An 11,428-nucleotide genomic window follows, 5' to 3' on the forward strand; every position below is an offset into this window, starting at 1 on the left:
ATTCTTTCACCTCTCAGTCGAGTTTCTCTCTTTTTAATAATGTTCTAGGAATTTCTAAATATGAGATAAGGCTATGACTCTACACTTGTTACTCAGTGATAGTGAAATGAAAAAAGTAATATAAAAACAAAAATGTAATTTCCAGTGATATCTTATTTCCAAACGAATAAAAATCCATATATTTCCACTGATGTATGGCAGTTAAATATTTTGTATGTTTTGGGTTTGGTGGCCAAATGTGTTTTTGAATAAATTAAAACATCTAAATGTTCACCTACTTGTATATTGCAAAGAGTGTTTTTTAACTAGATTGACTATTTAAAATTATAAATAAGAATAGTTCCTTTCTGCTGGCACAACATTTTAAATCACTTTAATAGTGCTATTGGGTTAATTTAATAAAGTAAATGAGCAAACACCAAAGCCATTTAAAATGCAAGTTTTCTCACTAAAACTGAAATGTTAAGTGAAGAGATAATAGATTTAAAAGTTAAGTCAAAAACAATAGGAGATCAGAGTAGTCGTGCCAACTCCACCAGAGCTAGAGAACTCAAATAATTAGCGTCAAATTTATCATTCTTGATCTTCTCCAGTCCATTTTTCTATTCTTCCAACTATAGACTTTTCACATTTAAATTTAATGTCTGTTGAAAGAAGCTATCTTGAGTCTCATATATTTATCATTAAATCAGCATGAAATGATAGTAAGGAACTGTCGCCGAGAAAGTGAACATGATTCCATGAATAGTTAATGTTGAATTTCTTAAAATTGGGAACCAGAGTGAGGCTTATTAGAAAACTGTATTCCTTGGGGCCGGAGCGATAAGATGGCAGGTAGGTGCTTGTATTGCATACAGCCAAGCCGAGTTTGATCTCCAGCACTCCATGTGGTCCCCTGAGCACCTCCAGGAGTAATCCCTGAGTGCAGGGCCAAAAGTAGGCCCTGAGCACACAGGATATGCCTCCCCCAAACAAACAACAACAAAATGAAGTAGCGAATACTGCATTCCTCAGCCCTGACATTTGCTTGTGCAGATATGAACAAAAGATCCCAACATTGAGAACATAAAGCAGGAACGACGAGAGAAGGCAAGAAAAGACATGGTGAAAAGGGTATTTAATTATTTGTTTGTTTGTTGGTACACACTAGGCAGTGCTCGGGGGACCACGCAGTGCCAGGTATTAAACCATGGCCCGCCCGCATGCAGATTATGTGTTTAGTCTGTGGAGCTAGCTCTCTGGTCCTGTGGTGCAGTGAGGAGCATCCACTGAGAAAAACACAACACAACTGAAAAGAAACAATAGCAATTGTGATATTAATTTGGCGTCTTAGATAGAACTTTTGTTGGAAGTCTGTTTAAAGAAATCACTTGTATCACTTGTCATCCTGTTGATCTTCGATTTGCTCGAGCGGGCGTCAATAACGTCTCCATTTGTCCCTGTCATGTGCTAGTGTACCCCAATGATATCTGCTCGCTCCAGGAACAGGAAGAGCCTCAAACCATTCATTCAGGGTTTTGACGAAGAAGTCTGACCATCTCGGTGGGTGGCCATGCGGTCTTTTGACTTCCCGTGGAATTCAGTCAGTAACAGCTCTAGTCCAGCTGTTGTCTTTGAATCGCTTTATGTGTCCAGCCCATCTGATTTTTGATGCCTTGGCAAATGAGACAGCGTCCCTGATTCTTGATCGTCAACAGAGGTTGGAGTTTAAAGAAATAAACTGGGTTCTTGACCTCCTTTTTTCTAACAGCTGCATAGTATTCCATTGTATAGATGTACCAAAGTTTCCTCAACCAGTCATCCGTTCTGGGGCATTCGGGTTTTTTCCAGATTCTGGCTATTGTAAACAGTGCTGCGATGAACATACATGTGCAGATGTCGTTTCGATTGTACTTTTTTGCCTCTCTGGGATATATTCCCAGCAGTGGTATTGCTGGGTCAAATGGGAGCTCAACCTCTAATTTTTTGAGAATCGTCCAAATTGTTTTCCAGAAGGGCTGAACCAGTCGGCATTCCCACCAGCAGTGAAGAAGGGTCCCTTTCTCCCCACATCCTCTCCAACAGCGGTTGCTTTTGTTCTTTTGGATGTGTGCTAGTCTCTGTGGTGTGAGGTGGTATCTCATGGTTGTTTTGATCTGCATCTCTCTGATGATTAGTGATGCAGAGCACTTTTTCATGTGCCTTTTGGCCATTCGTATTTCTTCCTTGGTAAAGTTTCTGTTCATTTCTTCGCCCCATTTTTTGATGGGGTTGGATGTTTTCTTCTTGTAGAGTTCAACCAGTGCCTTATATACCATTGATATCAACCCGTTATCTGATGGGTATTGTGTAAATATCCTTTCCCATTCTGTGGTAGTTAAGTGGATGGGCATGAAAAGTTTCATGCTGAGTGAAATGAGTCAGAAAGGGAGAGACAGACATAGAAAGATTGCACTCATCTATGGTATATAGAATAACAGAGTGGGAGACTAACACCCAAGAACTGTAGAAATAAGTACCAGGAGGTTGACTCCATGGCTTCGAGGCTGGCCTCACGTTCTGGGGAAAGGGCAACTCAGAGAAGCGATCACCAACTATATTGTAGTCGAAGGCCATGTGGGGGAAGGGAGTTGTGGGCTGAATGAGGGCTAGAGACTGAGTACAGCGGCCACTCAACACCTTTATTGCGGGCCGTAGAAGCTAAATAGAGAGAGAGAACAGAAGGGAATGCCCTGCCACAGTGGCAGGGTGGGGTGGGGGGGAGATGGGATTGGGGAGGGTGGGAGGGACGCTGGGTTTATGGGAGGTGGAGAATGGGCACTGGTGAAGGGATGGGTTCCCGAACTTTGTATGAGGGAAGTATAAGCACAAAAGTGTATAAATCTGTAACTGTACCCTCACGGTGATTCTCTAATTAAAAATAAATAAATTTAAAAAAATAAAATAAAGAAATAAACTGGGAAAAGAAAGAACTGAGAAATATCTAGGACTAGATATTAGAGATCATTACTCTCAGTCAAGCTGACCTTAATTATTATGAAGAAAAGAAAAAAAAAGAAGCTTATTTTGGTCCAGTTGTTGGAGAGAGCTGTGTCTAGCTAGAAACTGGTTCTGTCCAGTCAGTAAATGTTTCATTTAAAAGGTCGATAAGCTGGAGTCCCGGGCAAAAGATGGACCCAGTTCAGTAGTCCAAACTGTCCTTTCTGCACGTGCAATTGAGGGATTCTTCTGGTTTATCTTAAGCATTTGCTTATCAACCAGCAATTTTTTACAAACCACTACTAAAGCCAAATGTGATCTGAGCAAAAAATCAATACAAAATTCTACCCAATGTCACGAAAAGGCTATTTTGTGTCAGCCCACCTTCGTGTGTGTGTGTGTGTGTGTGTGTGTGCCATTAGCTCTGTTCCCCTGAAATATGTACACTAGCAACTAATAAGCCATTCTCAGCCTCTAGATCTAAATGTCCTTGTAATCCTCCTGACATTTATACATGTTTTGTAGCGTTCACTCTGCTCTGAATTCCAGCCTCTACTCACCTGTGATTTATTGAGAACAAGGATTTTCATTTATTTTCATCAGTCCTTAGAGGCATTACAAAACTTGCTTCTCATTTCAGGAATTTTTCTTAATATTTAAGATGGTGTTGTGTGTAGTGATAGAATAAAGGTTTGGTCTGGCATGGGGAAAAAGCTAATAGATTTGGGAACCAAGGTTTGACCTTTTGCTATTGATTCACAAAACTCATTCTTCTTATCTCTAATATAAGAGAAAATAATAACTGCCTTACATACATGTCTTGAACATATGTCAAATTTGTGAGGGTAGCCATAGCAAAAATACTTTCAGAAAATGAAACTCTGATTTATATCACCTGTGATAAATTCTTTATTTTTTTTTACTACCTTCAAGAAAGCATAGAGTTCTATAAGCCCATTTAAAAGGTTCTCTGGAATTTTTTTGGGGGGGAGGGGCACACCCTGTGGTGCTCAGAGCCTACTCCTGGCCCGGTGCTCAGGGATCACTCTTGGTGGGCTCTGGGAACCATATGAGGTGCTGGGAATTGAGCCCAGATCAGTCACATGCAAAGCAAACATTCCACACACTGTGCTATTGCTATAGCCCCTGGTTCTTGGGAGTATTTAACTTCTAAAACTTATCTCTGTTTCTTTTTGTGATGTCATCTTTTTGTGCAAACTAGAAGAGATAATATATTTTGTCTTTTGCCACAAGACCATTACAACATACTTTTTCACTGAGCAGAGAGGTCCATAAAAAAAAAAGTCAGGTGCTTTTAACATTTATTTTCTCATTGCTGACTTTGAAGTGTTCCTTGACATTGTGGGAAACGTACACTGATGAAGGGGCTGGTTTTTGAACATTGTATGATGGAAACTCAATCATGAACAACTATGTAACTATGTATCTCACAGTGGTTTAATTTTTTTAAATAGGTCACAGAATATTAAATTGAAAAATTAAATTTGAAGGTTAGATTGGGAAAGTTTTATTCCAGTTTTAATAGGGAAGATAGAAATTCATTTTTGTCACTTTGTAATTTGTAGGATTACATAGCTTCAGGTAGTTTAGGTTTATTAGGTTACTCCCGTCACAGTGCTCCCATTCCTCTGTGTTTATTTGCAGCTTCTTTCTTAGTGTTCTGTTGACTTGTAAATAATGTTTTTCTCTTCTCCTTGAGTCCTTTGCATAGTTTATTCAGAGCAAGTCCTTTTTGTATGGACAAAGAAAGACATTTAATTGGCTTTGAATATTATTAATTCCCGGCATCTACTTTCTTGACTGTAGCCTTGGTTGCCCTCAGTTCCTAGCCCTCTAAAAGGCAGGGTCCCAACGGGAGACGAGACGGACCCAGGGCAAGCGGTAAGTTATGTGCTACCCTGGCATCGAGATGGGCCTGGCCAAAGTGCCTCATTCTTAACTATAAGTTAAGAGTCTGATCATGGACAAGTGCTGTCATGATCTTAAAGTAATGACGAGACTAGGACTCTGCTAGGGAAGACTAATCTGGCCTGGGCACTGTAGTCTGAGATTGAGATGACCCCAGGAGAGCAATTCTAAAAGTTTAATGCATCTCTTGCTATGCCCATACAAAACGATTAATATTATGAATGCTTATATGTTTGTTGGACAAGGAGAGGAGAAACACAACCATGGGATTTCATCATTGATGGGTCCTGCTGAAAGAGTATCTGTCCTAGAGAATAGGTGTTCTGTTATTGTTATTGAACCTTTTAAGCTTGAATTGTTACATTGTAGATTCCAGGCTCTGGCCCAGCCTAGTCTTTGGGATGTAGATTTCAGGTGCTGCCTAGTTTGTAATTGACAATGTAGATTTCATGTGGCAGCCCAGCCCAGTCTTTGGTATGTAAATCCGAGTGCTTTTCAGCCCAAGGAAGGCTTTGGTTTTGGTTTTGTATCTTCTTTCCGGAGGCCTAGATTACTGGCCTGCAGATACAAGAGAATAATGTTGCCTCAATGTTCTTCCTGTAAGACCTTTTGGTGCCTTTGGTGACATCAATGTATTGCGCCATGAGCAAAAAGGGGTTCCGAGAGAGGGACATGGGGAAGGAGAGACTAGAGAAAAGCGGAGGAGATCCAGGGAAAAGTGGGAGCTGGGACTTCGGGAGATGGAAGTTTGAAGATTGAGTAAATAGTAACAAATTGGCAACCAGCTGGGTCCAGATCCAGTCCACACACTCGAGAGGAATCAAAAGCCATCATTTAAAAAAAAAACTTGCCTCTTATACTTAACAGATAATAATGGAACCAACATATAAATTAAGTGTGTGAATATTGTAAGAGCTGTCTTGAATCATACAATTTACCTAAGAATATTCAAGGTAATAAGTCACTATTTCTGAATACCAAGCCCTTTTAACAGAGAAACAGCCTCTTACTTCTGAATCATTGATTCTCTTCATTTGAACACAGAAAGTTTTAACCATTTTATGTCATTCTTTCTTCAAAAATGTTTTTCACAAGCACCAGGTACATTCTGATTTCATAAACCTGTCTAAATAGCGACTTAAGTATGTTTGTAATTATACATTGTCTGCTTAAGTGTGGACATTGATATTCTATATCTGAATGTTAAGTTTTAGCAGAAGTAGGGTTGAAATTTTTCTCTTTTTTCTCACAGCACCAAAATTTTCTCACAGCACCGAAGCATGACTATATATTTTTAATTTAAAAAATTACTATTTAATTTTATTTTAGACAGGCAGAACTATCATGGATAGTGAGAGGTCAATATAACCTTGAGTGTTTACAAGCATAATATAATGCCTTATCTGATTTACACCAAAAAATTTAGTTTACAAGAAAACTTTTAGTAGGAAATATTTTCTTCTTGTAATAGGCAGGAGAAATGAATAGCAGAGCAGATAAGTGGCTTTTCCAATACAATGCAGCTTATAGGTGGTAGAGCTAAACTCGAGTGCAAGGATCAGCACTAGACTCTACTATCTCAACCACAATGCCACACTGACCCTTGGCACTTCTGCTTCTGGAACTGTTGAGTCTGGCTCCTCCCAACTCTCAACAGGAAAGACCACAGGTTAATTTTAATTAACTGAAGTACCTGAGAACTATCAAGGCAGAGGACTTTCAAGCCCAAGCTCCTACAGAGAAGGAAGTTCAGAAACGTGAGACGTTTAGTACAATTTGGCATTTGTCCGTTCCAAAGCAGATTGAAGATGGTCAGAAACTAGCGCAGTTTGGGAGTCGCATGGGATAGAAATACTGGAGCTCAGGATCATCTAAGAGCACCTGGTGTCCCAAAGGATTATAATTACCAAGAGATTGTAACCTAGGCGTAGGGATGAATAAGAAAAAAACAATTTTGTATTATGAGTCTACAGTTAAACACCACCAAGGAATCATAATCACTCTGGATAGGAACCGTATTGCAAACCATACTGCTCAGAAAAGGAGAGAGAGAAACAGAGAAAGAGAGACAGAGACAGAGAGACAGAGACAAAGACAGAGAGACAGAGGGAGAGAGAGAGACAAAGAGAGAGAGAGAGGCCTGGGCAGTCTCGGGCCAGGGCCGGTGCCGGCTCGAGCTCCGTTGAGATTCGACCCGGGTGGCCATGCCTTTGCACAGCCGCTTTGCTGCTGAATGACCAGGATCCAGAGCCAGATATATGACTTGGGGTCCCAGCGAGTGCTTGCAGACATGTCTCCAGACTGTGAACTAAGCTTTTGCCCCACGCTGGCTAACGGAGGACATATCGTTCTTCCTTGGTTTTTCTTCCCTCTGGGAGGAAGAGGTGTGGTGTCTGCCATTTTATGGGACTTTTAAACAGGTATGAACTTGGTGGCGCGGGAAAAAAAAAAATGTGCTTTGAACTTGAAACAGCGGGACACCTGGGCAGTCTTGGGCTAAGGCTGGTGCCGGCTCGAGCTCCGTTGAGATTCGACCCGGGTGGCCATGCCTTTGCACAGCCGCTTTGCTGCTGAACGACCAGGATCCAGAGCCAGATATATGACTTGGGGTCCCAGCGAATGCTTGCAGCCATGTCTCCAGACTGTGAACTAAGCTTTTGCTCCATACTGCTCCAGGAAGGGAAATGATTCAATTTCCAACTTAAATCTCCCTGGACTTAATTACTAAAATACGGAAATCCTAAACTTTATATCTCTTCATTCTCATCAGTGGAAAACTAATTATCAAATATTTCCCTGTCAATAGGGCCGTACTCTTGGGGGATAAATTCCAACAAGAATAGTGAGTTCTGTGTTGAAACTCCAACAACAATAGTGAGTTTTGTGTTGAAATATGAAATGTAATCAACGTAAAGAGAAAAGGAAGTGAAATTTTTCAGTTATGCAGGGGGGGTGGTTGGAGGGTGGGGGGTGGGATATATACTGGGTTTTTCTTTTGGTGGTGGAATATGGGCACTGGTGAAAGGACGGGTGTTTGAGCATTGTATACCTGAGACATAAGCCTGAGAACTTGTAACTTTCCACATGGTGATTCAATAAAATAAATTTTAAAAAAAGAACCATTTTACAAAAAAAAAGAGAGAGAGAGAGAGAGAGAGAAGGAAATTGCCTGCCATAGAGCCATCCTGTGGGAGGGGAGGTGGCAGGAGGAAAACTGGCATTATTGGTGGTGGAAAATGGACACTGGTGGAGGGATGGGTGCTGGATCGTTGTATGACTGAAATCTGATGATGAAGATCTTTATAACTGCGTATCACATGGTGACTCAATTAAAAAAATAAAAATTAAAGAAAAAAAGGACCATAACCACCTAGTAGGGACTAATATGAAATGGACAAATTCTCACAAAGCCTGAGGACTTGTTTGTCTCAGCTCAATCCCAGATTAACAAGGGCTCTTTCCCTACCTTACCATCCTATAAAAACTAAAGTAAATCTTTTCTGTAGAGTAGTAACAAAATGTAGGTCCTCTGTTTATCTCGGTGATTTTCATAGACAATGCCCAACACTTACTACGGTTACTAATAAATAATAACCAGCAGGTGCTGGGGACTAGCTCAGAGAGCTGAAGGACTTGCTTCTGCGTGCTGGAGTCCTGAGTTTGATCCCTGGCACCACACGTCCCCCCTGCACAGACAGAAGAAGCCTATCAGCATGGCAAGGTATGTCTCAAAACCCAAAATTAAATATTGAAATAAAAACATGTGCAAAAAAAATGAAAACTAATAGCAGATCCGTTTAAATGCTTAAAGCATAAATACAAGGCATTGGAGCTGTTTCTCTACTTAGAAAAAGACTTTAAATCTGATTAACTGATGCAAGAAATTGACAAAATGAAGACTTTCACAAGAAAGCTGCTCTTTTTCAAAGCATATGGAGATCTCACGGAAATACAATTACCTAAAATTATTCACTCAACAAATTAGGCAGCAGAATAACATATTAGTTTTAGTTGAATAGTATATTATACTTAGTTGAATTGGAATTGAAAAATTGGAGGGTAGTTTAGGAAAAGCCATTAAAACTGAAAAGCAGAGAGAAAAAAGCATGTGGCATGTGGGAATGAGTGTAAGGATCACAGAAATAAGATCTAACTCATATGCAATAGGAACCCTCTGTGGGTTAGAGAAAGATAAGGGACAGAAGCCATATCTAAATGCATAAACACTGAGAATGTCAAAACTCTCAAGAAAACAGTTCACAATCTCTTGGGGTACAACATCCACAAGAAGGAAAAATAGACTTGTAGGAAGATGAAAAGTTATAAGAGGAATCTTAACAGCAGAGGAGAAAGATACACTACCTCCCAACTGAGCTCCAACTGACCTACTATAATTTCTAATATGTATTTAAGTCTGAATAGTGTTTGGTTTATCTGAATGTTGATGTAAATTATAGACTCTGATATTCTCTTTCCTTCAGATTAAAGTACTTGGATGTTTTCTGCATAGAAATTAAACTATAGGTCAGTGCATAAGGATACTTTAGTGGAAAATTAATATGTTTGTGTACATATTACCATTTTCTGTTATATAAGAAATGAAGGTTTTTAGAAGGATCCCCAATTTATTTTTAAAACATAAGTATGTGATACTGAAATTTGTATAAAGTCTTAAGGCGTAGTGTCATTCCAATACGGAAGAAGGCTAAAGGAATAAACACAATTATGTTTTACAGGTTTATAAGCAAGATACTATGTTATTTAAGTGTTTCAAAGATACAAAAGGACCCTCCAAATAGAAAATAAATCCACTTTTAGTAAAATAGATTGTTTCATATTGGTTATATAGTTATATAGTTATATTTTTGCACCCAGTGGTAGCTATTCTATATTTATCAATATATTTTTCTCTTAAAAGCAAATTAATTCCAGAGACAAATGCAATTTCTTTTTAAATAAAAACTAAACAAGCAAATATTTATATGACCACAGAATAAGGGATCTTAAAATTGACAACAGGAGGAGTGGTCTGGAGCCGAGTAGTACTGTAGCACTGTCTGTAGCACTGTCGTCCCGTTGTTCACTGATTTGCTCAAGTGGGCACCAGTAACGTCTCCATTATGAGACTTCTTGTTACTGTTTTTGGCATATCGAATACGCGACGGATAGCTTGCCAGGCTCTGCCGTGCCTGGAGCAGAGTAAGGATACAAAATACTTGGGTATTGGTACCCAAAGCAAAGAAGTGATGGCAAGAAAGGAACGTGTGCTGGCCCAGAGTGACTGTGAAATGTATTATGTTCATATTTCCAAATTGAAACATTTAAATGGATGTGGATTCTCTGGGACCACCTGGGGAAACAGAAATCAGGCTAGCGTTGGAAGATCCTCTATGAGCATAAAACCAGCACAAGGAGAGAGTAGGCTGAGGAGAAGCAGGGCTGGTCTGGACGGAGGAAAGCAGGGAGGGAGGGATCAAAGGGAAGGAGCTGCCTGAGGTCCTGATCAACAGCGAACTGACGTGCCTAAGCAAACATTCATCTTTCTCAGCGACATACATCGATAAATCTACATTTTACCTAGCTGGTTTTTAAAAATGTGTTTGTCATCACATACAAAAGGCTTAGGCTATTATATAACAGAATAACAAATAGAAAATAAGATTGATGCCTCCAAATCAATGACAACCACGGTTCAGGTCGGCATTTGAGATTTGAAACGGAATTTACAGGGACGGGCGTGAGGATGAGGTGATTCTGCAGCTCCTACTGGCAGCAAAGGTGTGAGCACGCCAGGAGATCCCACCCGGGGAACGGCACATGGGGAGGGGGGAACTGCTGGCGTGTCCCCCAGGGAGGGGCTGTGGGGAAAGTCTCTCCCTTCAGCTCTAGCCAAGAGCGCTGGGGAATCTGGGGAGAGCCTGTGTCTCCTCCTCGCTGCAGAAATCGGATTCTCACTTGGGACATCTAAAGGCGACAGATGCCCGGGTCATGTTCTCAAAGGGCATCAGGACAGAGAGTGGAGCTGGGGCCGTAAGGGGATATGATGAGAAAAAGTATTTCCCTCTTGCTGGATCCAGGCTACACCTGTGGCCGGGGGGGAGGGGGAGGGCCTGTTGAGTATATCAGAGAAGACTCCCTGGAGGAAGAAAACAGCTTTGAATAGAAAGTAGAAGTGCTGTCTAATTAATGCCTGAGGACTTAAGCTATACCGCATTCAACAGACGAAGCTTTACAGAAACTAAAAATAGTGACATCCGAGTGATGGGCTAATTCTGAGCCTCCAAGAGCACCTACAACACAAGGGTTCATTCAGGTGCAATTCTGCCCCAAACATAGATTGCCAGGACACACAAGTACTCTCTCTCTCTGTCTCTCTCTCCATCTCTCTCTGTTTCTCTGTCTCTCTCCATCTCTCTCTGTCTCTCTCTGTCTCTCTGTCTCTCTCCATCTCTCTCTTTGTGTGTGTCTCTCTGTCTCTCTCTATCTCTGTCTCTGTCTCTGTCCTCTGCTGTCTGTCTGTCTGTCTCTCTCTCCCTCCCTC

Source organism: Sorex araneus, chromosome 7, assembly GCF_027595985.1.
Source record: "Sorex araneus isolate mSorAra2 chromosome 7, mSorAra2.pri, whole genome shotgun sequence".
NCBI lineage: Eukaryota > Metazoa > Chordata > Mammalia > Eulipotyphla > Soricidae > Sorex > Sorex araneus.